Here is a 14,303-nt window from a genome sequence, read left to right on the forward strand (position 1 = left end):
ATAGGTGTACTTTCCATCTTATGCTAAAAGAATGGAGTAATAATGGTCTTCTTGAGAAGGAAGAGTTTAATTATTTGAAGACAATGTATCCATCATGCCAACAATTTATTTTCTTCCAAAGATACATAAGAATATGGTGGATCCCCCAGGAAGACGTATTGTTAATTCCAGAGGATCATTGCTGGAGAACACTTCAAGGTTCATTGATATATTTTTATTTCCCTATGTAAAAGAGCTCCTTTCTAATCTATGTGACTCACAAGACTTTTTAAATAGAGTCAATGATCTACCATGGAAACCAAACTATTACATGGCAACCGTAGATGTAGTGTCCCTATATACTTCCATTCAACACACAGATGGAATACAGACATGTAAATATTTTCTACAGACTTGCTCCGTCTCTCTGTTACAACATTCAAAGAGGCTCATAGAAATGATCAACTTCTGCCTCAATCATCATGTCTTCGTATTTAACAACAAATATTTTTTACAATTGCAAGAAACTGCAATGGGCACATCATTTGCCACCTTTTTAATGGGTTGGTGGGAAGATGAGATAGCATAAAAATTAACGAAACAGATTGAGTATGGAGCAAGTAGTCTTCGTTTCATAAATGACTTATTTTTAATTTGGGAGGGAGAAAAGGCAGATTCGGAATTTATTTAAAAGTCTTAGAACCATAACAAACTGAAACCTATGAAATCCAAAAGGAGATCAATTATCTAGACGTTGGGATTCTATGTAGAAAAAGACAACATTTGCACAAACCTATATAGACCCAGAAAACCCACCAGTACCAACAGCATATTACATGCAAATAGTGGACATACCCAGTCATTAAAATGGAGTGTCCCTTATGGGGAATTCTTGAGAGCAAGATCCAGTTGCTCGGTAGAATCAGATTTTAAGCAGCAAACTAAGGAGATGTGTTAGACCTGGCATCATTGGCATGAGTCTCTCCTCCATTTTTTTCTGTTTGCCTCCTCTGTTTACGATGTTTTTGCTGGATTATTGCTTTGGGCACTGTGCCACTGCTGATCAGTGCCACAGTGCAAGTGCTCCCTATGCTAAATTGTTACGTTGATTGGTGTTACCATGATTGGCTTGGTTGACTTACTGTTCAGACCCTAGTCTAGTGCACTGCGCGTGCCAAGGGCGTGTAAGTTAACTACTGCTGGTGGGCTTGCAGCACTGGTTGTGCCACCCACAGAAGCAGCGTGCAAAATGTGTCTCAGGCCTGCCACCGCGGCGCCTGCGTGCAGTCCCTGACTGCCATGTCGACTTGGTAAGGAAACCTACTTGCCAGTCTCTAAACCTTCACTTTGCCACCTTTCAGACACCTCTATGGTAGGCCCTAGGGCAGGGTGCATTGTTGGTAAAAGGTAGGTCATGCCCTGATGTGTGTGGCATGACCTAATAGTGAATTACAGCCATTTTCGTTTTTCACTATTGAAGGGCTACCTGCCTCCAATAGGCCAGACTGGGCAGACTGATTATTAACTCCATTATAATCTATCTGACTCAGGGAGCATGGTAGCAAGTCGAGTTTAGTATCCCTGAACTCAGAATTTAATAACACACCCTTTAGGATGGATGGTTTTTAAATTCTATGTTTGAAAATAGCACTTTTAGAAAGTGGCTATTTTCTTGTCCAACTATCTACCGGTCTCTGCTGGTTTGGTGTGTGTGTCAGGGGCTGAGTGGCTCCAGAGGTCTGAGTGAGTCAGTGTGGGGTGAATGGGGCGTTTACACGTAGAGTGAGGGAAGAGTAGCCTGCCCTGCCTGACACAATACTGGCCCCGCCTCCTGCTGGGCGACTGATAGCCCTGCTCCTACCAGTGACAATACTGGCTCCGCCTCCTGCTGGGCGGCTGAGGACTCTGCCCTGCCCAGTGAATAGGCCAGGTGCCTCTGCCTGGCAACACCCACAACAAACCTGAGATGGTGGGAATCGCCCTGCTTGGACAAAGGGAACAAAGGGAAAAAGGGGTATAAGAGAAGGACCCCTGAACCAAGAACTCAGATCACTTCTGACAAGGAAACCTGTACCAAGGACAAGAAGCCTGCTGATCTAAGGACTTGCCTCCCCTTTCTGCCAGAGTGCTGTTTTGCTGTGGAGGAACCTGAAAGCTGCTTCTTTATTTTTGCCAAGGAACAAGGAGAGAGGAACTTGGTGTGTACTCTCTGAACACTTGCTAGGAAATCTCCAAGGGCTGGAAGAGTGCCAGTCTCCTGCTGAAGTCACAGGGCCAAAGGACTTCACCATTTGCTGAATTGCTGGAAAGTGTTGTTCCAGTACACAAGGGAAAATCTGCAGTCTCGACGCCGCCGACGCCGCCGAATCCAGCTCGACATCGTGAGTAACGGCTCCAGTGTCCCGAGCCTTCGACGCCGGACGCCGGGCCCGATCGACGCCAGCAGCAACGCCAGTGAGCAGTGGGTATCGGCCCCGGCTCCAAGTGATCCCGTCTCGACGCCGGTATCGACGCCAGTGAGGAGTGAGTATCGGCTCTACCTCCAAGCGACCCCGTCCCGACGCCGCTGCTGATCGCATCGACTCGACGCCCTTCTCGACGCCGTGAGCGCTGCTCCGGCCCGACATCCCTCGACGCCGCTGCGGATTGACCCGACTCCGAGGCACGACCTCGACGCCGATCTCGACGCCGTGGATCATCGTTTTCTTCGTTTCTCAAGGTACTGTACTTGTGGGGTCTGTTGCAACTCCAGGCTCGACGTAGCGCTCCTCGCGGTCGACGCCGAACCTTGGGAATCTTGTAGACTCGACGTCGTGTGACTCCTGTGGGGGTTACATTGTTGCCAAAGAACTGTGCTCAGAAGAATACTTTGCTAAAGAACTATTTGCCAAGAAGAAACCTTACTTGAACTATTATTTTTCCTTCCAAAGAGTATTTATTAAGACTGTGGTATATTTTTATCGTTATTTGGTCTTGTGCTAAGCCTTATATAAAAATACTATTTTTATAATAACTTCTGTGTCGTGTCCATCTGTAGTGTATTCACTTTATTACTGTATGTGGTCATAAATGCTTAACACACTGCCTCTGAGATAAGCCTGTCTGCTCTGCCAAGCTACCAAGGGGGTAGCAGGGGTTATCTGAGTGTGTAATCCCCTTGCCCTGACTAGAGTTGGTAGGTCCCTATTTGTCAGAAGTGTATACCTCTGCCAACTAGAGACTGCCGGTTCTAACATTGGTGGTCAGCGGTGAGGATTTGAACTTTGCATTTATGACTCATGTGCAGTGATTAGTGTACGCTACATAGTGAAAGCAGACCATAACGCAGCCACAGTCTGGTTGGTAGGATTGCCTATTTTTGTTCTCCGCTTTCCTGGAGCTTATTTTCTTAAACACTGCCAGTTTTGACCATGGAGAATGCCGGAGCTACTACACCTGTGGAGATTGTTGTGGGGGAATTCGATAAGGAGAAGATAGATTCCTACACGCTAAAAGATCTAAAAGGATTTTGCAAGCAGTTTAAAGTTCCTACCACAGGTGTCTCCAAGAAAGAGGGCTTCCTCAAAGCGCTGAAGGCCTGGTTAGAGGCCAGAAATCCCTCTGATCCGGTGGTGGTACCGGAAGAGGAAGAAGAAGAGGAAGAGGAAGAGCCCACAGGTGGGCCAGTGTCATCTCCAGGCAGTAGTGCGTCCTCTAGGAGCCTTTCCCCCGAAGAATTAGAAGACAGGGAGAAGGAGAGGGGGTACAAGTTGGAAATGGCGAAACTTAAATTAGGAGGGCAGTTGGAATTAGAGAATGCGAGAAGCAAGAGAGAAGCTGAAATGGAGAGCAAAAGATTAGATTTTGAGAGAGAGAAATTAGCGTTTGAACGTGAGAAGATGGTGAGGGAGATGGAGCTTAAAACTAAGAGTTTAGAGTTGAATCCCTCTGGTGGCAGCACTCCATCCGTGCCTGCAGAACGTAGGTTTTATTTTCCTAAGGATGTGATCGAAGATTACAGTAAGAATGAAGATATTAGCCAATGGTTTAAAGCGTATGAGTTAGCATTGTTGGCCCACCGGGTCCCTGAGAAGGATTGGGGAACGGGGTTGTGGAGCCGCTTTACAAACGAGGGGAGAGATACCTTGTTGAGCCTTCCTGCTGAGGATAGGATGTCTTATACTCATATGAAAGATGCTTTAATGCTGAGATATGGCTTAACTCCAGAAAAGTACAGACAAACCTTTAGAGAATGTAAGAAGTTGCCTGGTACTACGTGGGTTGAATATGTGTCTTTTTTCTGCAGAACCATGGATGGTTGGATAAAGGGTAGCAAGGTTGATAGTTATGATGCTCTTTATGATTTGTTTGCTTGGGAGCACTTGTCTAATAACTGTTTTCCAGAGCTACGCCAGCACCTTGTTGATAGCAAGCTATCTAACCCTAGAAAACTTGCTGAGGAGGCGGACCGCTGGGTCAGTACCAGGGTCCACAAGGGTCCAGTGGGAGACTCAGCCAAAGGTGGGCAGGGTCCCCAGCAGAAGAGTGGGGGGGACAGGGGTAAACAGAGGGAGTTTCAGAAAGGGCCCCAAAGTAGTCCCCAAGGGAACCAAGGGAAGGGTTCCCAGCCTCCCCCTGTAAAGAAGCCAGAGGCCCCGACAGGTAAACCTGTTCACAGGGGCCCCATGACCTGCTATGCCTGTAAGCAGGTGGGACACCGTTATTATGATCCCCAGTGTCCCATGAAGGATTCGAATGCACCGCCGCGTGCACCCCCTCGTCAGGTAGCGAGTGTAGCCCTGGGAGGGGAGGAGATGGGTGCCCCCGGTGGGTGGGGTCCCGCAGAAATGTCCCTGGTCTCTTTAGGAGACGTGGAAATGGTCCCTCCAACCCCTCTGCCTAGTAACACTAAGAAATATAGGCAGTGGGTGACCATTAATGGCCATAGGGTGGAAGCTCTCAGAGACACCGGAGCGAGTGTGACAGCTGTCAAGTGTCACTTGGTGTCCAGAGAGCAGGTGGTCCCTCATGCATTCTACCCCGTTGTAGCTGCTGACAACTCACAGAGTAAGTGTGAGGTAGCTCAAGTTCCTTTTGAGTGGGGGGGGGTCTCAGGTACTCTTCAGGTTGCTGTGAGGCCCGCCATGCCTGTTGATTGTCTCTTGGGCAATGATTTGGAGGACTCCCCTTGGGCTAAGGTGGAGAGAAAAGCGCATCTGGAAATGTTGGGTCTGCCTGAGTGGGTGTGTGCGACCACCCGGTCCATGTCAGTCAGTAAGGGTGTTGATGGGGGCCCGGAGCCTGAAAGTATGGCCCAGGTCCCAACCGTGAAGAGAAGAGGCAGGGGGCGCGGGAAACCGTCCCCCATCGTTCCCGCGGTCCGGGAGGGAGCAGACCCTGAGGGGGATGCCCTGGAACCGACAGGAGAACAAGTGGCCGAACTGGGAGACCTGCCCGAGCTGACCCATTGGCAGCAGGATGGTGGTCCCTCCAGGGAGGAATTTTGTGCTGAACAGAAAGTGTGCCCTTCTCTTGTGGGTATGAGGCAGCAGGCCTCAGCCCAAACGACAGGTGATCAGTCAGGATCACATTGGGTCTACTGGGAGAACGACCTCCTGTATAGCGAGCCTAAGGCTGCTGAGCCTGGGTCAGCCCGTGTGCTGGTGGTACCCCAGCGCTTCAGAGCCTTCCTACTGGGGTTGGCTCATGACGTTCCGTTAGCTGGACATCTGGGGCAGGACAAGACCTATGACAGGCTTGTCACCCATTTTTATTGGCCCCAGATGAGAAGGGATTCAGATATCCATTGTAGGACCTGTCAAACTTGCCAGGCAAGTGGGAAAAGTGGGCGGAAGCAGAAGGCTCCCCTCCAACCTTTTCCCGTCGTCAGTACCCCCTTTGAGCGAGTGGGAATTGACATTGTGGGGCCACTGGACCCCAAGACAGCCATGGGCAACAGGTTTATCCTGGTCTTGGTGGACCATGCCACCCGGTACCCGGAAGCCATCCCTCTCCGAACAGTGACGGCCCCCGTGGTGGGACGGGCACTGATGGGTGTTTTCTCCCGCATGGGGTTCCCCAGAGAGGTGGTGTCAGACCGGGGCACCAACTTCATTTCGAATTATATGAAGTCTCTGTGGAAGGAGTGTGGGGTAACCTACAAGTTTACCACTCCTTACCACCCTCAAGGTAATGGGCTGGTTGAGAGATTCAACCGGACCCTAAAAGGCATGATCATGGGTCTTGAAGAACCAATGAGGCGTAAATGGGACGTCCTCTTGCCATGCCTGCTGTTTGCTTACCGTGAGGTGCCACAGAAGTCTCTAGGGTTCAGCCCCTTTGAGCTTTTGTATGGTCACCCGGTAAGAGGACCTTGGAGTCTGGTCAAAGAAGGCTGGGAGCAATCTCCCAGGAAACCTCCCCAGGATGTATATAGTTACATGCTGGCCTTTAGGAACCAGACTCGGCGCTTCAGAGATCTTGCTCAGGCAAATCTGGAGGCCAGCCAGGAAGAGATGAAGCGGTGGTACGATCAGAATGCCACTCTGGTTGAGCTTCAACCTGGTCAGAAAGTTTGGGTCATGGCCCCTGTGGAACCTTGTGCGCTCAAGGACAGGTGGACTGGACCGTTTGAGGTTGTGGAGAAGAAGAGCGATGTCACCTACTTGGTGGACTTGAAATCTCCCAGGAACCCCTTAAGGGTCCTGCATGTCAACCGGTTAAAGCCCCACTTAGAAAGGTCCGAAGTGGGCATGCTCCTTGCCACAGATGCTGGGATGGAGGAGGAGAGTGAGCCTCTTCCTGACCTCCTGTGTGCAAAAGAAAAAGATGGGTCAGTGGATGGTGTTGTCCTCTCTGACACACTGACCCCTGAGCAGCAGCAAGATTGTCGCCATCTGTTGGTACAATTCCCTGATCTGTTCTCCTTAATCCCTGGTGTCACTCAGTGGTGTGTCCATGATGTGGACACCGGGGACAGCACTCCTGTGAGGCACAAGGCCTACAGGGTGACTGACAAGGTCAGAGCATACATCAAGGAGGAGGTCTCCAAGATGTTTGCCTTAGGGGTGGTTGAGTCCTCTAGCAGTCCTTGGGCCAGCCCAGTGGTCTTGGTCCCAAAGGCTGCAGCGCCTGGTGCTTCACCAGATCTTCGGTTCTGTGTGGATTACCGAGGACTCAATTCGGTCACCAAGACTGACGCGCACCCCATCCCCAGAGCTGATGAGCTCATCGATCGGTTGGGGGCTGCCCGGTACCTTAGTACGTTTGATCTAACGTCTGGGTACTGGCAGATCGCCTTGACTGATGGGGCAAAAGAGAGGTCTGCATTCTCCACACCAGATGGGCACTACCAGTTCCGTGTGATGCCCTTTGGGATGAAGAATGCCCCTGCCACATTCCAGAGGTTGGTTAACCAGGTATTGGCCGGGCTGGAAGATTTCAGCGCCGCCTACCTGTACGATATAGCAGTGTTCAGCGCCAGCTGGGAGGAACACTTGCGCCACCTCCGGGAAGTGTTGTTGGCCCTGCGCAGAGCAGGCCTCACAATCAAGGCTAGTAAGTGCCAGATTGGGCAGGGTTCAGTGGTGTACTTGGGGCACCAAGTAGGGAGCGGCAAGGTGGCCCCCCTGCAACCCAAGATAGATACCATCCTGGCTTGGGAACCGCCCAAAACCCAGACTCAGGTGAGAGCCTTCTTGGGTCTCACGGGTTACTACAGGAGGTTTGTCAAGGGGTATGGCAACATTGTGCACCCCTTGACCTCGCTGACTTCCAGGAAGCAGCCGAGACTTGTGATCTGGACTGACGCCTGTCAGAAAGCCTTTGACACCCTGAAAACTGCAATGTGTACAGCACCGGTCCTCCAGGCACCCGACTTTTCAAAAGAATTCATTGTCCAGACGGACGCTTCAGAGCATGGTGTGGGGGCTGTTCTAGCACAGATGAATGAGGAGGGCCGAGACTTACCTGTAGCCTTCATCAGCCGGAGGTTACTTCCCAGGGAACAAAGGTGGAGTGCGATAGAGCGTGAGGCATTTGCTGTGGTCTGGGCGCTGAAGAAGCTAAGACCCTACCTGTTTGGGACTCACTTCCGGGTTCAGACAGACCACAGGCCCCTCAGATGGTTAATGCAGATGAGGGGTGAGAACCCAAAGCTGTTGAGGTGGTCCATTTCCCTACAGGGGATGGACTTTACGGTGGAACACCGCCCTGGTACAGATCACGCCAATGCTGATGGTCTGTCCAGATTTTTCCGCCTTAGTGATGAGGACTCCCTGGGTGAAGGGTAGTTCTCCCCACATTTCAGCTGGAGGGGACACGTGTTAGACCTGGCATCATTGGCATGAGTCTCTCCTCCATTTTTTTCTGTTTGCCTCCTCTGTTTACGATGTTTTTGCTGGATTATTGCTTTGGGCACTGTGCCACTGCTGATCAGTGCCACAGTGCAAGTGCTCCCTATGCTAAATTGTTACGTTGATTGGTGTTACCATGATTGGCTTGGTTGACTTACTGTTCAGACCCTAGTCTAGTGCACTGCGCGTGCCAAGGGCGTGTAAGTTAACTACTGCTGGTGGGCTTGCAGCACTGGTTGTGCCACCCACAGAAGCAGCGTGCAAAATGTGTCTCAGGCCTGCCACCGCGGCGCCTGCGTGCAGTCCCTGACTGCCATGTCGACTTGGTAAGGAAACCTACTTGCCAGTCTCTAAACCTTCACTTTGCCACCTTTCAGACACCTCTATGGTAGGCCCTAGGGCAGGGTGCATTGTTGGTAAAAGGTAGGTCATGCCCTGATGTGTGTGGCATGACCTAATAGTGAATTACAGCCATTTTCGTTTTTCACTATTGAAGGGCTACCTGCCTCCAATAGGCCAGACTGGGCAGACTGATTATTAACTCCATTATAATCTATCTGACTCAGGGAGCATGGTAGCAAGTCGAGTTTAGTATCCCTGAACTCAGAATTTAATAACACACCCTTTAGGATGGATGGTTTTTAAATTCTATGTTTGAAAATAGCACTTTTAGAAAGTGGCTATTTTCTTGTCCAACTATCTACCGGTCTCTGCTGGTTTGGTGTGTGTGTCAGGGGCTGAGTGGCTCCAGAGGTCTGAGTGAGTCAGTGTGGGGTGAATGGGGCGTTTACACGTAGAGTGAGGGAAGAGTAGCCTGCCCTGCCTGACACAATACTGGCCCCGCCTCCTGCTGGGCGACTGATAGCCCTGCTCCTACCAGTGACAATACTGGCTCCGCCTCCTGCTGGGCGGCTGAGGACTCTGCCCTGCCCAGTGAATAGGCCAGGTGCCTCTGCCTGGCAACACCCACAACAAACCTGAGATGGTGGGAATCGCCCTGCTTGGACAAAGGGAACAAAGGGAAAAAGGGGTATAAGAGAAGGACCCCTGAACCAAGAACTCAGATCACTTCTGACAAGGAAACCTGTACCAAGGACAAGAAGCCTGCTGATCTAAGGACTTGCCTCCCCTTTCTGCCAGAGTGCTGTTTTGCTGTGGAGGAACCTGAAAGCTGCTTCTTTATTTTTGCCAAGGAACAAGGAGAGAGGAACTTGGTGTGTACTCTCTGAACACTTGCTAGGAAATCTCCAAGGGCTGGAAGAGTGCCAGTCTCCTGCTGAAGTCACAGGGCCAAAGGACTTCACCATTTGCTGAATTGCTGGAAAGTGTTGTTCCAGTACACAAGGGAAAATCTGCAGTCTCGACGCCGCCGACGCCGCCGAATCCAGCTCGACATCGTGAGTAACGGCTCCAGTGTCCCGAGCCTTCGACGCCGGACGCCGGGCCCGATCGACGCCAGCAGCAACGCCAGTGAGCAGTGGGTATCGGCCCCGGCTCCAAGTGATCCCGTCTCGACGCCGGTATCGACGCCAGTGAGGAGTGAGTATCGGCTCTACCTCCAAGCGACCCCGTCCCGACGCCGCTGCTGATCGCATCGACTCGACGCCCTTCTCGACGCCGTGAGCGCTGCTCCGGCCCGACATCCCTCGACGCCGCTGCGGATTGACCCGACTCCGAGGCACGACCTCGACGCCGATCTCGACGCCGTGGATCATCGTTTTCTTCGTTTCTCAAGGTACTGTACTTGTGGGGTCTGTTGCAACTCCAGGCTCGACGTAGCGCTCCTCGCGGTCGACGCCGAACCTTGGGAATCTTGTAGACTCGACGTCGTGTGACTCCTGTGGGGGTTACATTGTTGCCAAAGAACTGTGCTCAGAAGAATACTTTGCTAAAGAACTATTTGCCAAGAAGAAACCTTACTTGAACTATTATTTTTCCTTCCAAAGAGTATTTATTAAGACTGTGGTATATTTTTATCGTTATTTGGTCTTGTGCTAAGCCTTATATAAAAATACTATTTTTATAATAACTTCTGTGTCGTGTCCATCTGTAGTGTATTCACTTTATTACTGTATGTGGTCATAAATGCTTAACACACTGCCTCTGAGATAAGCCTGTCTGCTCTGCCAAGCTACCAAGGGGGTAGCAGGGGTTATCTGAGTGTGTAATCCCCTTGCCCTGACTAGAGTTGGTAGGTCCCTATTTGTCAGAAGTGTATACCTCTGCCAACTAGAGACTGCCGGTTCTAACAAGATGTATAAAAGATTCTAAATCAGAGGATATTCAGATATGATCTTAATAGGTGCCGTAAGAAGAGCTGGGATCATGAAACACTGCTGCTGACAAAGAACAGAAATGCAAAGTCTGACAATGAAATACAAGTCATCAGATATAGCACAGACTTTGATACATCAAATCCAAAAGTTAGAAAACTGTTACTAGAGAATTGAAAACTCTTAAAGATGGATGATGATCTAGGAGCTGTACTTTTGGAATCTCCAAACATCACCTATAGAAAAACAGCCTCCCTAAGGGACCTCCTCACATAAAGTTATTTGACACCAGATAATATGTTGAAGAAGAATTCGACGAACTGGCTTGTCGACAAAAGGAAGAGTTTCAGTATATGGTCGAAGTGCAAACCCTGTACTAATTGAAAAAACACCAAAGAATATAAAACAATATATGGAAATATGAAGGAAATAGAACAATGGATCACATCTGAAACAGACTTTGTAATTTATGTACTTGAATGTAGTTGTGGCATGAAATATGTTGGGAGCACCTTTAATAAACTAAAACTTTGTGTTCTCCAACAATTACGAGCAATAAAAAACTCGGACGTGCAGTATGCTATGGACAAACATATCTGGGAGTTCCATGAAGGCAAAGCCGAAAACATAACATATTAGGGAGCAAAGTATCTCATGAAAAACTGATATGAGGAAACAGGGATCTAGAACTTCGAAGAGAAGAATCCAAGATAAATATTTTGATGGGTACAGAAATACCTTATGGATTAAATGTTGATGCAGAATTCATTTATAAGCATATGGGGAGGAAAGAAAAGGGGAAAAAAGGGTTGGGAATTGAGAAGATCATTTACTTTTAACATATCTCTTTTTCTCTTCCTTCTTGATTTCCTTTCACGATGGTCCGTTTTTGATCTTGAGGTAAATTATTATATTTATGGGATGAGAACCAAACTGAAGTACTATATGCAAATTTGCACGGAGGTTTGTAACTCTATTTAGGAGACTAAGGGATTTATAGTGGAAAATACTGGGCTTTTGGACTTTTTCCTACTAGATATTATTTGTGATTTTTTTGGCACAAGTTCAAATGCATTTTTGCACATAGCAGTGTTTATAAAGACTAGCAGTTTAGGTGAATTTGCACATTTGCCTCCTATGCACGCTGCCCTTGTACTTAGGGGACAGCGTCAAAATCAATGGGTGGTATGGTAGAACGCCCACCGCAACACCAACTGCCCACCCCTTTCACGCTAACCATAGCGTGAAAGGTGGCCTTATTTACAAAGCAGCTTTAAGCCATGTTAAGTTGCTTAACGCTGCCTTGTAAATAAGGCTAAGCCCCTATTGCCACCACAACATCGATAAAATGGACATTCCCATGGTGATAGGGGCTTGTAAATATGCCCCAGAATTTTAGCATTGATATGTCTGGCCCTTTAAAGACCATACATATCAGTGAAGGAGCAACAAAGAGACGTAGGAAATGTAGCCTGCATACATCACCAGGTCTGACGCACCAAGACAAGGTGGCTAATGAGAGCCAATCCACAACAGAGCCGATGGCAGGATTGGACGAAATTGCGAGTGCAGACAAGGTGCTGGGTTTGTGGCCCGGACGTTCCCATCCCCGGAGGTCTCACCGTGCAGCTTGCATTAAGGGTCAGAAGCCGTGCTTGCAACTTGCAAACAAAACAAGTAGGGTACAGTTTATTGTGGTTGAAATATCGACCTTCACAAATATTGCATCCACTATGATCATCATTAATCATTATGCTAAGTGAATGTGGAGTTAATAAGACTTACGTCGACGCTATAGTGGTAGCCTATATAGTAAACACGATATTTTGGAGGTCAATATTTCATCTGCAACTAAGTGACATACAACCACAAGCAGTGAATTTACTTTTTATGAATAAAAATGATTCAAATACTAATTTTCATATTCTGGAGGGGAAACCTGGCTAGCCATCAGGAGTGGCTCCAACTTGAGAGCAGAGGAGGGTCGTCCCGCTAAAAAAATGCCTTAGAGAAGAGTAAAAATAAAATGGCAGTAACGTTTATTAACATTTTATTTCTCAGAAACAAGTCCCGAACTGAGTGTCAGGGTGGGGCAGAACAAGTGCTGCAGAGTGGCAGCAGGAAGCTGTGCACTTATGTTTAAAGTCTGGATGTCCCTTTGGCTGGCCGCCTTGCGATGGCCCGTCAGACATGCACATTTTAATCTTCTCTAACCTATCTGTCACAGGCCTCCAGCGCTCCTAAAGAGTGCTGAGAGAGGCCGCTCCCTCCAATTCTGACGCTTCTCTCATGTTGCTTAACAGCATGAGAGCAGCGCCAGGATTGGGTAGTGCAGTTTGCTGAGTTCGGAGCTTCGAGGAGAAAGAACCACCCGAGGAAGAAGGACTTCGAGCAAACTATTTAAAAAAAATTATTTTAATACTGCTCGTATTTTGCCCGCCACACCACTCTAGATACATGCCAGCCGCCATGTACATCCATGTGCAGAAAACTCACCCGCCTGCAGACTAAATGATTCAGTGCGGATCCAGATCATCATCCTTCCTAGGGGCTCCTCATTTTTGGACCCTTGGTCCGAGGTTTGGATCAATGGAAACAATGCAGAGTTCATTCCCTTTTGCAGCCTTTACGGGCATAGCACCTTAGCTGGACTGCCTCATGTGCAGGGACTCTTGTGTCACATGGAGTGATTGTCGCATACTTCACATGTTGAGCATCAAATAATGTGTATGGCGCCGGGGGAGAACGAGTAACCGTGAAGAGGACTTCACAGGAGGTCTTGAAGAGCGCTTAACACAGTGCAATATATATTCACTCAGCAAGAAAACACCCGACTTCCCAACATACGTTGCCTTTGATTTGCTGTACACAATATCACAGGAGTAGGACTGACGTGTTTGGAAGAGGTTATTGTATTCACGTTTACGTTAAAAAGCTTCCTAGAATATCCCAATCTTCTACTGCCATCAAGCGTTCATCAGTAGAAGTACAGTCAATTCATTTTTAGATAGTACTTAGACGAGTGAGTTAGTTTACGTTACGACCTTTGAAGGTTTTTGATTGTTTCTTTAAACCTTCAGCTGGCCAATTGACTTGCCGTACACTGTTTATTCATTTTTAGATCTGTCGAGATATCGCAGCTGCAGCTGGGGCTTTAAGTATGTAACAGAAAAATAACTTTCAGGAGTACTGCTGTGAGAGGGGCTTAAGCTCCGCCCACTGGTGGGTTTACGTGAGTAAAGTTTTTGCTGCGTGCTTGTTTTATTGCCCTTTCTGCGTTGCGGGAAAAACTTCTCAAGGACTGAACGGGTTATTATGGCAAGCCAATAAGCACAGCTTTAGCCCTGATCTGTTTGTTGATCATTAAAAGTTAGCATAAAGACAGAGTAGGTCAAACATATTTGTTGTGAAAAACATATGTAAAGGTCAAAAGGTATTACGCGTGGACAGATTGCTATGCATTAAAGCATGCAGAGCAGAGAGGTGCTTTGTTACACAGAGTTCACATAGAGAGAGTACTGTAGTAGGAAAGAGTGTTACTTCTGCTTACTGCCCCAGACAAACAGTAGGGATAAAAGGTGTTTACAGTGATAATCCTTAATGGTTCCTTTTGCGAAGGAATGTACATTGTTTTGTCAAGTGTATTTGTCTACATATTTCAGAACATTATGGATGATGAGCAACAGTTTGTTCACACTTAAGTACATCTATGTTGGTT

Source organism: Triturus cristatus, chromosome 10 (genome assembly GCF_964204655.1).
Source record: "Triturus cristatus chromosome 10, aTriCri1.1, whole genome shotgun sequence".
Classification (NCBI taxonomy): domain Eukaryota; kingdom Metazoa; phylum Chordata; class Amphibia; order Caudata; family Salamandridae; genus Triturus; species Triturus cristatus.